The sequence below is a fragment of the Amyelois transitella genome, chromosome 26 (genome assembly GCF_032362555.1).
Source record: "Amyelois transitella isolate CPQ chromosome 26, ilAmyTran1.1, whole genome shotgun sequence".
In the NCBI taxonomy this organism is placed as follows: Eukaryota; Metazoa; Arthropoda; class Insecta; order Lepidoptera; family Pyralidae; genus Amyelois; species Amyelois transitella.
In genome coordinates, this window is record NC_083529.1 from 1,188,505 (window position 1) to 1,201,983 (window position 13,479).

Here is a 13,479-nt window from a genome sequence, read left to right on the forward strand (position 1 = left end):
ACAGCTGAACGTGGCCTGTCAGTCTTTCAAGACTGCTGGCTCTGTCTACCTATATAGACGTGATTGAATGAATGAATGACAATTATTAAGTAGATAATATTCGTAATGTCCCATATAGATTAACTAGCTGTTCCCGCGACTTCGTCCGCGTGGAATATTTATTTTGGGCATCATTGAAGCCCTCAATTATAAATAATTTTCCCCGTTTTTTTTTCACATTTTCCATTATTTATTCGCTCCTAAAAATTGTAGCCTAAAGCCTTCCTCGATAAATGAAATTAAATATAAATATATATACGGGACAAATTACACTGATTGAGTTAGCCTCGAAGTAAGTTCGAAACTTGTGTTACGAGATACTAACTCAACGATACTATATTTATACTACTAATACTTATATAGATAAACATCCAAAACCCAGGCCAATCGGAGGAAGTTCGTTTCTCAACTTGCTCTGGCCGAGATTCGAACCCGGGACCTCCGGACTCCGGTGTCACAGACAAGCGTTCTACCGCTGAGCCACAGAGGCCGTCAAAATTCAAATTGAAATTCAACAGAAAAAGATTTTTTCAATTCGAACCAGTAGTTCCTGAGATTAGCGCGTTCAAACAAACGAAACTCTTTAGCTTTATAATATTAGTATAGATAAAAATTGTGAATGCGATTTTGAATTTGAAGGTCTGATCCTATTTCAAAGTATTGTAATCATATAGGTGACCCAAAATGGCGATGTTTTGTAATTAAATTGACCTCCAAGTAACACAAGTATTCCGAAGGTTTAACACTAATTACACATAATATGTGCGAATGTGAATTCTGCTGAAGTTTAGATGTAAGAGGTTCCGCTGACCTTTTTATAAATTGTTGTTCAGGTCAAATAAATATTTGACCGTCGTATGAATGTTCAATGTTAGTCTGTCTGTCAATAGATAGTTATAATTGAGTATGAAGCGAAGGAAGTATGCAGAGATCGTGGCAAGTGAAAAGATGTGGTCTCTACCTACCCCTCCGGGTAAAAGGCGTGATTTATTGTATGTATATATATATATATGTATTATTCTATCAGGCTATGGGCTAGCAACCTATAACAGATTATCTACATTTCAATTCCATAATTAAGCTAAACATAAAAATTGACTCTGTCTACCCCGTAAGGGATAAAGCTGTGTTAGTTCCATATTTCCATGTACTAAGGATACTTTCTCCTCTACTATTTATGGTAACCATAAATAAGTTTAAAAATGTGTTCTACACAGAACTAAGTTGGTTTTTACTATTAAAATATATTAGTATGTGTGTCTGTTCGTTACTTAAGTACAGTTAGACTAGTTTAACAAGTGACCAATAGTCACAGGGTTGTCAAAAATAGCAACCTAGTAATAATGTCCATTAAAGTCCCAAAATATTAAATAAAAATGTATTTGAATATTAAACAGATTATTAAAAATAAAAACAAATTACATACATACATTTGGTCACGTCTATATCCCTTGCGGGGTAGACAGAGCCAACAGTCTTGAAAAGACTAAATGGCCACGTTCAGCTATTTGGCTTAGTGATAGAATTGACAATCCTATTGTGACAGGTTGCTAATCCATCGCCTAAAAAAGAATGCCAAGTTTTTAAGCCTATCCCTTAGTTGCCTTTTACGACATCCATGGGAAAGAGATGGAGTGGTTCTATTCTTTTTTGTATTGGTGCCGGGAACCACACGGCACAAAGAAATTATATTATTAGAAATTGTTTATAGCAATAAAATAGGCATTTTTTTTAATGCCCACGCAAGCGAAACTCGGGTACATGTCAAGTCTTTCAATAGAAATACAAAGTAATCAATCACAAAGGAATTTTATCGAAAAAATATTAATTAAATCGTAAAATATCAAAAACACGTGATTGAGATTATAATTTGTAATTTCTAATTAATTTGCAAAACCATCAATACATAATCATTTCTCGATTCATAAAAGGATATTACTGTTTAGTTAATGTGGAAACGATGACTGTAAGAAGATTGGTTATGTATGTAAGTCTAGTTACCATTAATTTTCTATAGAAAGTAATCCTATGCTATTAAACAAGCAATGTTATATTTAATTTAAAGATTATACACACACACCGAGCACCGCTCGGTCACCCAGGTACTGTATGTAAACGGGGAAGCAACGCTTCATTTCATAGCTTTCGAAAAGACTTTTCTTCAAGAAATAAGCAACTAAACTAAAAGTGTGCATACATTTTGTATATACCTACATATTGTTAGCTCTATTTTGACAGCCCTAGTTTAACCAAGAACCAACTTTTGATATATTTACAGTGGAAACCAGTTTGAAAGACTGTCAATGCATTTAACACTCTCTTTCTAACCAAACAAGGGGCAAATCCATTACTGTACACGCAATTATGTGGACTTTACGGGGTGAAAGGTGTATTATTCTTCTTCTCTACGTCCCTCTTGTGTGCCGTGTGGTTCTTTATAATATGACCACTCCATATCTTACGCAATGATGTCGTAAAAGGCGACTAAAAGATAAGCGTATAACTTGGAATTCCTCTTGTAGGCGATGGGCAACCTGTCACTAAACCTGTGACTCGAAAGCCATACTGAGCTTGAACGTGGCTTTTCAGTCTTTTCAAGACTGTTGGCTCTATCAACCCTGCAAGGGATATACCCAGTTTTCAAATCAAGTCTAACATATCTGAGAAAAACATATTCAAATCAGAGTAATAGTTTTCAAATTTCTTCAAATTCAATTCAAATTTCACAAAAAACCTGTCAATTAATTCGTGATGTGAGTACAAACATACAGACGGACGTAAATTCTAATCGCCTTTTTTTTATGAATGCTACAATAAACTTTAGCTATGGAATTGTGGCTTAAGACTTTCGAAGTATTCGGACCTGTAGTCGATTACGAAGTAAGCACAACATACCAGACTATTGTATTCCAGAATTATACATTCCATACTCGATCTTATCGATTTAGCAATCGATCACAATCGATTTGTTTAAAACTAGCTGTGCCCGCAACTTCGTCCGCGTGGAATAGTTATTTTGGGCATCATTGAAGCCCTCAAGCATTAATAATTTTCCCCGTTTTTTTCCACATTTTCCATTATTTCTTCGCTCCTTATAGTTGCAGCGTGATGTTATATAGCCTAAAGCCTTCCTCGAAAAATGGTCTATGTTTAAATTATGTGTTAAGGAAGTGTTATTATTTTGTTAGGAGAAATACATACGTTTCTAAAATCATGCCTCTTTCCCGGAGTGGTAGGCAGAAATTAACTGGGCTGATCTGACCCTGACCATGACCCTGGATTGGGTTTGTTAGATGCAACGGCTGTGGAGGTCAGACAGGAATTTATACATGAGAATCCTGTCTGACCTCCACAGCCGTTGCAGCCATATTGAATCATGGTTATTAGTGGCCTGAATGTGCAGATCTCCTTTCTGTAAGAAAAAATAAAAAAATGTTTGGAATGGATTCACTTTTTAAATTTTAATTACCTTTTCTAAAAAGCCAATGTTGCATCCGCAAATTATGTTGAGATGGAAGACATTTTTCCTTATGCGTAAGCGAGACAGATATATCTTTATAAAGACGCGCCACAATAACGTCGATCAAATTGATGAGAAGTTAGATTAAATCACAATTTACGTCTCGTTATTGATAAATCACTTTCTAGATTTTATTTAGTGAAATGGAACATAGGACTTACAGCTCAACGTGGCCTATTAGAGTGTGTGCATTAGTGCCGTGTGGTTCCCGGCACCAATAAAAAAAAGAATAGGACCTCTCCATCTCGTTCCCATGGATGTCGTAAAAGGCGACTAAGGGATAGGCCTATAAACTTGGGATTATTCTTTTAGGCGATGGGCTAGCAACCCGTCACTATTTGAATCTCAATTCTATCATTAAGCCAAACAGCTGAACGTGGCCTATCAGTCTTTTCAAGACTGTTGGCTCTGTCAACCCCGTAAGGGATAAAGACGTGATCATATTTTTTTTAGCTGTTATCAATACAAAACTAAGGTACAATACTACATATACATACTTGTAATCGTTTGATGTCTACTCGTATTTCTGTTTGTATTTGTTTATCTACGCAACTCAATGTCCTTCTCTTACTTTATATAATTGCCTTTATCTGATACCTACCAAATTAGTTTTTCTTTTACCATCTCTTGCTGTTTGTTATAAGCACGCAATTTTTATTGTATTATTGCTTGACACTGTTTGGTCTATCTTTTTAAAACTGTATTATTGTACTTTTTGTTTCTTATGACTGTTTGTGTCAAAAAAAATAAAAAAAAAATAAATAAAAATAAATATGTATGCATGTGCCCTATTAGACTTTTCAAGACTGTTGACTCTGTATACCCTGCAAGGGATATAGATATGACAATATGTATGTAGACCGAAGATGTAAACATAGAGTACAAGGCAACGTTCAGCTTTATGGCGTAATGATGGAATTGAGATTCAATTCGGTTGCTAGCGCATCGCCTAAAAGAAGAATCGCAAGTTTATAAGCCTATCCCTTAGTCGCCTTTTACGCCATCCATGGGAATGAGACGTAGTGGTCGTATTCTTTTTTTTATTGGTGTAACAGCAACGGATTTTAAACTATCGCATTAAATTATGCTTCCCAAGTTTATAAGCCTACCCCATAGTCGCCTTTTACGCCATCCATGGGAATGAGACGGAGTGGAGTCCTATTCTTTTTTTTATTGGTTCCAGGAACTACACGGCATTTGAACTTTTAACGGCAACGGATTTTAAACTTTCGCATTGCGTTATGCTTACTATTTATAAATAACACAGGTATTAAACGCGCACGTGACGTACCTTTATTTTATTTCGGACGTTTTGAATCGTGTTAAAATGATCGGTTGTCACTCGAGCGACTCGGTGACCCCGGGTTTATTGGCTCTGTCTACCCCGCAAGAGGGTAAAGACGTGATTATATGTGTGTACTAGAGGCCGCCCTCGACTTCGTCCGCGCGGAATCAATCCCGCGGGAACTCCGGGATAAAAAGTAGCCTATATGTTATTCTTCAGCTACCTACATACAAAATTTCATCGTAATCGGTTCAGTAGTTTTTGCGTGAAACAGTAACAAACATCCACACTGACATCCTGACATACTCACAAACTTTCGCATTTATAATATTAGTAGGATTTATATAAACTACCACCGACGCTATTGTCTCAATTGGATTCTGAAAACATAAAGTATGTTTACACGGTATCTAGCATTTGAGATAATTCTTTCAATCAACACGCGTCTAACGTTAAATGGTTTCAATTAGGGTTGTCACCTACATAAAATCGCTCCTGCTTCCCGGAGGGACAGGCAGAAACTACATCTTCCCACTTGCCACGATCCTTGCCGACTTCTTTCGCATCATCCACCAGAAAAGGATCACTGTATATCTTTCACATGGATGTCGTACAATGCGACTAAGGGGAGGTTAATTAAGTAGGGATTCTTCTTGCACTAATCTATAAATATTCAAGACCCAGGCCGATCAGGAAAAGTTCGTTTCTCATCATACCCTGGCCGGGATTCGAACGTCCCGGGTTGTCTACTGTGTCACGGTTAAATACACTGCCGCTGCGCCACAGAGGTCGCTAATATAGAAACAAATATATATGTAAACTAGAGGCCGCCCGCGACTTCGTCCGCATGGAAACCCTATCAATCCCGCGGGAACTCTGGGATAAAAAGTAGCCTATGTGTTATTCTGGGTCTTCAGCTACCTACATACCAAATTTCATGGTAATCGGTTCAGTAGTTTTTGCGTGAAAGAGTAACAAACATCCATACAAACTTTCGCCTTTATAATAGTAGTAGGATAAACAAAAATATAAATTGTCATGAGGTCACGTTTATTTGACCTTGTGTGCACCACCCAATCCTCATTTTGCTTACCACCAGGCAGATTGAGGTCAGACGCACTTTAATTATTATATTAGAAGAAAAACTGTGCCGTGTGATTCTCGGTACTATTAAAAAAAAAAGAATAGGACCACTCCATCTCGTTCCCATACATACATACATACTTACATAAAATCACGCCTCTTTCCCGGAGGGGTAGGCAGAGACTACCTCTTACCACTTGCCACGATCCCTGCATACTTCCTTTGCTTCATCCACATTCATAACTCTCTTCATGCAAGCGTTCTCGTTCCCATGGTTGTTGTATAACTAAGGGATAGGCTTTTAAACTTGGGATTCTCCTTTTAGGCGATGAACTAGCAACCTATCACATATTTGGATCTCAATTCTATCATCAAGCCGAAAAGCTGAACGTGGCCTATCAGTCTCTTCAAGACTGTTGGCTCTGTATACCCCGCAAGGGACATAGACGTGACTATATGTATGTACGTAAAAAAAAACTTAATTTGTCTCTTTTGACAGCCCTGCCGTACCACCAATTTAACAAGTAACGTCACCAAAAATGGCTTCTCCCGTTATTTTTATCTGGTCGATATGTTGTTTTACTATTGGAAAATTGCTTTTAAACTGTTGAACAATTAGTTAAACATTTATTACATATATTATATTATGTTGTTGAAGAATTCCTGTCTATGTAAGTACGGCAGATAATGTTTGGCGCCATGACATATAATTCGACCGGTTTTATTTGCCACGCTAAATTAATGTATTAATTAAGCATACATACATACCATCACGCCTGTTTCCCATTGGGGTAGGCTAGGCAGAGACTATGGAATTCCACTTGCTACGATCCTTACAGATCTCTCCCGCTTCCTCCACACTCATTACTCTTTAATTAAGCAATTTTAATTAAGCAAAATACATACAAATAATAATTAAGTCTCAACAAACACATGGCGACTTAGGGGTAGGCTTATAAACTTGGGATTCTTTTTTAGGCGATGGGCTAGCAACCTGTCTCTATTTGTATCTTAATTCTGTAGCGATAGATTCAAAGCTTACTCAATAGAAGGTGAAGCGCAGTCAGAGTAAGAGAAGAGGGAAATTAATATAGGGTGAAATAAAAGATTTGAATCTGAAATCTGAAAATTAATATTTAAACGTAAAGCAACAAACGGGCCTAGAAATACAATCAAATTGACACTTGTCAAACTGTCATTTTTTCATTTTACTTGTCCGCCGAATTTATGGCAGGACGAAAGATTTCCGCGTATGAGTAGTGATATAGGTTGTCCGTTTATTACTAAAATATAATTTTATTTATTCACATTAATATTATTTACAAGTGTGATCCCTACAATTCTATAATAATGCCAATAAACAGCTGAACGTTCGAGTTTACTGACTATTGGCTCTGTCTACCACGTAAGATATAAAGACGTGATCAAATGTACTTATGTAGAACTAAAATTAAACAGTCAAGCAGATTATTCGCATACCACAGATGATGAATTATCTGGAACAATGCAAAAGAATGCTATGTCGTCATCCATTGTAGATTTGTTTATTTTTTTTTTATAAACAACCTACAAAGCGGCCGCTGTAGGGCAAAAGAGGTTAGCACAAAAAATTAACAAAATATTTTTCTTATTTGTAATAGCTTTTACGACGTCTTAAAGAATATAACAAGGAGAAAGGGAAGCGCCGTGTGGTTACTGGCACCAATCAAAAAAGAATACGACCACCCCATCTCGTTCAAATAGATGTCGTAAAAGGCGACTAAGGGATAGGCTTATAAACTTAGGATTCTTCTCTTAGGAGATGGGCTAGCAACCTGTCACTATTTGAATCTCAATTCTATCATTAAACCAAACAGCTGAACGTGGCCTATCAGTCCTTTCAAGTCTGTTGGCTATGTCTACCCGGCAAGGGATATAGACGTGATTATACATATGTATGTATGTAGAAAGGGAACGTTGAAAGAGGAAGGCCTAGAAGAATGTAGCTTGATAATAACATTAGGTCCTTGTAAAAGTTCAGCTTCAGAGTGCACTAATCTGACGAGTTTTCATGAAGAGCTGAATATTCATTATACATACATACATGCATACATATGGTCACGTCTATGTCCCTTGCGGGGTAGACAGAGCCAACAGTCCTGAAAAGACTGAATGGCCACGTTCAGCTATTTGGCCTAATGATAGAATTGAGATTCAAATAGTGACAGGTTGCTAGCCCATCGTCTAAAAAAGAATCCCAAGTTTGTAAGCCTATCCCTTAGTGGTCTTTTACGACATCCATGGGAAAGAGATGGAGTGGTCCTATTCTTTTTTCTATTGGTGCCGGGAACCACACGGCATTATATTTATATATATATATATATATAAAAAAAACAACTTTCCGGTAATCCGTCACGGCCAAGTCTTGACGTCTGAAACTGACAACCTTGTAATCGGTTACAAAAAGACACACAGTCTAGTTAAGGGGAAGCGATGAATGTTATAAAATAATAATTTTAATGATTATCCGATGTAACTCCTTTTCATCGACTGATTTAAAAAAAAATAACACTTTTTTTTTTGGATATTTTAATAATATTTTTTAGTAATAGTCGCTGTGATCCGTATAATAAATTGGCTGATGATTTTTGAAATACAGTGGGTATACTTTTTCATTTTTTTTTGGCATGTAATTGAACTATCTTTATATTTTTTCGACGGCCTCTGTGGCGCAGCGGTAGTGCGCTTGTTTGTGTCACCGGAGGTCCCGGGTTCGAATCCCGGCTAGGGCATGATGAGAAACGAACTTTCTCTGATTGGCCTTATTTATTTATTTATTATCTTTGACCAGCGTACATACGTACCTATATAGGACTTAAATCACGACACTTTCCCTGAGTTATAAGAAAGGATTATATCTTGCCACTCATCTAGAAATCTGTATACTTTATCCAACTAACCATCTTTTTCAATGTATTTCAAAAGATATTACAAAAATAAATTGTAGAACAAGACATTAATGTACATACTCGTATGTACATAAATTAATTTCGGGTAACATATTTATTGTAACGATTTTATGATTATGACTTTCTGAGGTGTCTTTATAATTCAATTAACGACTGGCAACCCTAAAAACCAGTTGAAGCTTTACCAGTACGGATTATTTTTTAATTATAATCCGCAATGTAATACGAGTACTGTCAATTTAACTTAACTCCAAGATTGTGATGTCTTTTTTATTCTCAAGCCTAGTAGGGTCTGACATTTAAGTTCAGTTTCAATATAATTGGATTATTTTCTTTGCGTCGTTGGTGTCATTTCACTTTGTGTTTTATTATGAGATATAATAATAACTTTTGTAAGAAGAAAACCGCCTCTAATTAATATCCTCGTTTTTTGAAGTCGGTTATATTTTTTAAACATTCTCCTAAGTGTTACAAACACTTTCCTGAAAACCGCATCAAAATCGTTTCAGTGAAACGCGAAATGATCTCGGTACCTTGGATATAAACATACAAACACATAGGTCATACTGAGAAACCTTTTTTTTTGAAGACGGTTAAAAAATAATGATGTCCATTTTTTTATGCTTTCTGTCTGTTCATAGAGGTTTTTATTTTTGCTTTTTGAGAAAGTTATTTACAAAAATAACTTTTTTTATTTTACATAAAATACCTACTCCACAAACTCTTTGCTTATGTTAATATAAAAAAAGTCTACAATTAAACTCCATAATTCTCTGTTTAAATTTAGAAAGACACACTTTTGCTTAAATTTAAATTTGTTTAAAGCTACCTTTTTTGAGTTGGAACATAGATATAGTTATTGACTTACTTTGTTTTTTTTTCAGATGAGTGTTCTACAATCGCATTTTTAATGGTAAGCAATAAATTTTAATTATATTATTACAGATAATTACAATAATGTTTTATGATATTCTTATCCATACTAATATTATAAATGCAAAAATTAGTTTATTTTCTCTTCACAGTTCAATCTGCATGAAATTTTGCATTCATATGGTGTGGACCAATTTATAGTCACCGTGGCATTTGCGCAAAATCTGTATTATTTTGTAGATGGCGCTAAATTCGCGCGGGTGAAGCGGGCATAAGTTATTTTCTTTACTAGAGCGTGTTTTGCATTCTTGGCCTTAACAAATTAATTGTGGGGTGTTACGGAGTTAAAATTTCTAAATAAGTTGAGCTGAGTTACGCTTATTTAGGATTGGAAATGCCACAGTTTCCTTTTATAAATTCTTGACAGCTTGATTAAATAATTCCTTTAGCCGACTACGACGAGACGGGTGGTTATGTTTGCAAACTTTCTCTCATAGAAACTAAGGTTACACTCGTGAACCCAGTATTTTTTTAACGAATCACACTATAGAGTAGTTTTTCCTTTTTTTTGGATGTGTAAGTTTACAACATTTCTTGAAGATTTGTCAAGCTAAAAAAGTTTGAAGAGCAAATAAACAGACATATTTTCCCATTTTTTATGCATGTAAAGATACTATATGTTATTATAAAATGTGTTATTGTCATAAAGGCCTTAATTGTATTTCAACATTAATTTCTGAGCTAATGATACATACATATGTAACATATTATCACGTCCATATCCCTTCCAGGGTAGACAGAGTTAAGAGCTGTATAGACTTCATAATAGAACCGAGATTCAAATAGTAACAGGTTTCTAACCTATCAGCCTGCAAGAAGAATCCCAAGTTAATTAGCCTATCCCTTAGGCGATTTTTACGACATCCATGGGAAAGTGTTGTAGTGGTCCTATTCTTCTGTGCCTAGAAGCACGTAGCAACTAGCTTAAGATAAATAATTATTTTCAGTAATTATTATATAATCATTTTATAGTGTAATAACGAACATTAATTTCACTGTATGTATGAAGTAAATTTTAAGAAAATTTATGGACACTATAATTTACGCACGAGACAACTTTTTAAACCAACAAAAAACTTAATTAAGTCCGAAAGATCTCAATAAGGCGGACCACACATTAACATGCAACTTTTTCTTATATCAAAAAAATTAATGAATTTAAGCAAATATCGTTCTTATAATCATCAACATAAAGTTAAATCATTTCGTTGCTATGATTTGTATAAGGGTGTCCATCAAATTAAGGACTATTTAGAGAAATGACTTCGCATTACATAATTTTAATAGACTTTTATTGAAATACTTGAGAAGGTTGCCGTATTACAAAATTGTACTTTATTTTTTTTTATTTTGCAAGTGAAAGTCACCCTTATGGCGTTCAAGAGAAAGATTAAAATTTTTTAATGTCGATGAAACAATAAAGTTTACTTTTGACTGTCTGTGAAATGGGTTTCAACTTAGGTGGTCTCTACAACTCGACAGTGTAGACAAAAAAAAATTCGATGTCTACAACATAATTTTGTTTTGTTTTTCTGTTAATATCTTCATTACGTGACAGCTTTGGAACGTGATTTGAGGTTATGACATTTTTTTTGGGATATGATTGTAACCCTTTTTTTCAGGGATAAAACACGCATTGTGAGAAAAAATTTAAAAAAATTACAGAAACGTGTTTTATTGTTTGCATGAAGGAAAATACTAATATAAGTCATTCATTAAACATGCCTGAAGATTCGCTACCGTGGCAATTTTCGGAAATCAATAGTTGAAGAAAGTTTGTAATAAATTCTTTCGATGCAAAATTTAATAAAAAATCGTTTTATTATTTACTCGTAATTAACGAATAAAAATTCTCATTTGTCACATACAATTTAGTGTCATGTACTAAAAATACATAATATGTATAGTCTCGACTGTTAGATAAATAGTTTAACAGGTAAATTTCAGTAAAAACATACATACTAACATAAATATAATCACATTCGTAGACAGAGCCAATTCGTAAACAGTGTTGAAAAGACTGATAGGCCACGTTCATCTGTTTAGCTTGATGATAGAATTTAGATTCAAATAGCGATAGGTTGCCAGCCCATCGCCTAAAAGAAGAATCCCTTAGTCGCCTTTTACGACATCCATAAAGATATGGAGTGGTTCTATCCTTTTTTATATAGTTGCCAAGATCCACACGACTAAACACAAATTTGAAAAATCTATATAAGTATACGAGTAAAAATATACGTCTTGAATACTTTTCAAACAGATCACTTCATTTTCAACGTTCTGTTTTAAGTTTCCTTTGAACACTTTTCTCAACAAATAAACCGTCAATCACTTTAATAACTTAAAACAAGACATAAAGTTGTACAAAAACGGCACATTTCAGTTTGTTTTAACGGCGATTAACCCATTTAACTACTGCATTTAACTGGAAGTTATAGCCTAAACAATTCGCCTTCTAAATATATTTCGCCGAATACAGATTATGTAAATAAATAATCTGATTGATTTGCATCAATCTCTCATCACCGTGTGGTTCCCGGCCATCATTCCATGTCTTTCCAATTAATGTCGTAAAAGGCGAATAAGGGAATAGGATAATAAAATAGAATATATTATATACACTTTTTCTAATGCAGCTTTTAAGATCCATTATTAGCATAGGCCGTGCCGTGTGGTTCCCGGTATCATTAATACAAAAAAGAATAGGACCACTCCATCTCTTTCCCACGGATGTCGTAAAAGGCGACTAACTTATAAACTTGGGATTCCTCTTTTAGGCGATGGGCTAGCAACCTGTCACTATTTGAATCTCAATTCTATGACTAAGTCAAACGGCTGAGCGTGGCCTGTCAGTCTTTTCAAGACTGGTGGCTCTGTCTACCCCGCTAGGGATATAGACGTGATCATATGTATGCATGTATTAGCTTAGGTTGCCCTGCAGACGTTGTGGGCGTCAGATGGAGTCATTTCGTGTAACCTGACTTATACCATCCAAAAGCATAGATGAGCATACATACATATGGTCACGTCTATATCCCTTGCGGGGTAGACAGAGCCAACAGTATTGTAAAGACTGAATGGCCACGTTGAGCTATTTAGCTTAATGATAGAATTGCGATTCTAATAGTGACAGTTTGCTAACCCATCGCCTAAAAAAGAATCCCAAGTTTGTAAACCTATCGCTTAGTCGCCTTTTACGACATTCATTTTATCCATCCATCTATCTATAATGGTAGCTATAATAATTTTAAATTTAAACAAACCATTATGAACTACCATATTCTGAAGCCGTTTAGTAAAACCTCTAAGATATTGTGTTGATTAGGCTCAAGAATGTTATAATCTTAAGATCAAAGTCAAAATTATGAGCCACTAATTGCTCGTCTTGGTTAAAGCGAGCTATTCATTGAACGACTTTTGTTTTTGTTCAGTTGATAACAACATTTATTTTTGTCGCAAAGAAAATTAATCTAGAAAAGAACATACATAAGTGCAGTGTAGTCACGTCTTTGTCCCTTACGGGTTGACAGAGCCAATCGTAGAAAGGCCACGTTTAGTTAATTGGGTCGATTATTATGATGTTTTAATGAATATATACTTATGATATAAGATATGATTTATCCGTATTATACTAATATTATAACTGCGAAAGTAAGTTTATTTGTTTGTTT

At 35.1% G+C, this 13,479-nt stretch overlaps 1 protein-coding gene across 1 annotated transcript in view; it reads left to right on the forward strand.

The window, feature by feature from the left end:
- LOC106137047 (facilitated trehalose transporter Tret1-like) overlaps nucleotides 1-13,479 on the forward strand; it is an 86,795-nt gene that overhangs the window by 7,865 nt on the left and 65,451 nt on the right. The window contains exon 2 of the mRNA XM_060951833.1: nucleotides 9,760-9,788. The gene's annotated coding sequence lies outside the window, so the exon portion shown is untranslated. The remainder of the gene's footprint in view (nucleotides 1-9,759; nucleotides 9,789-13,479) is intronic.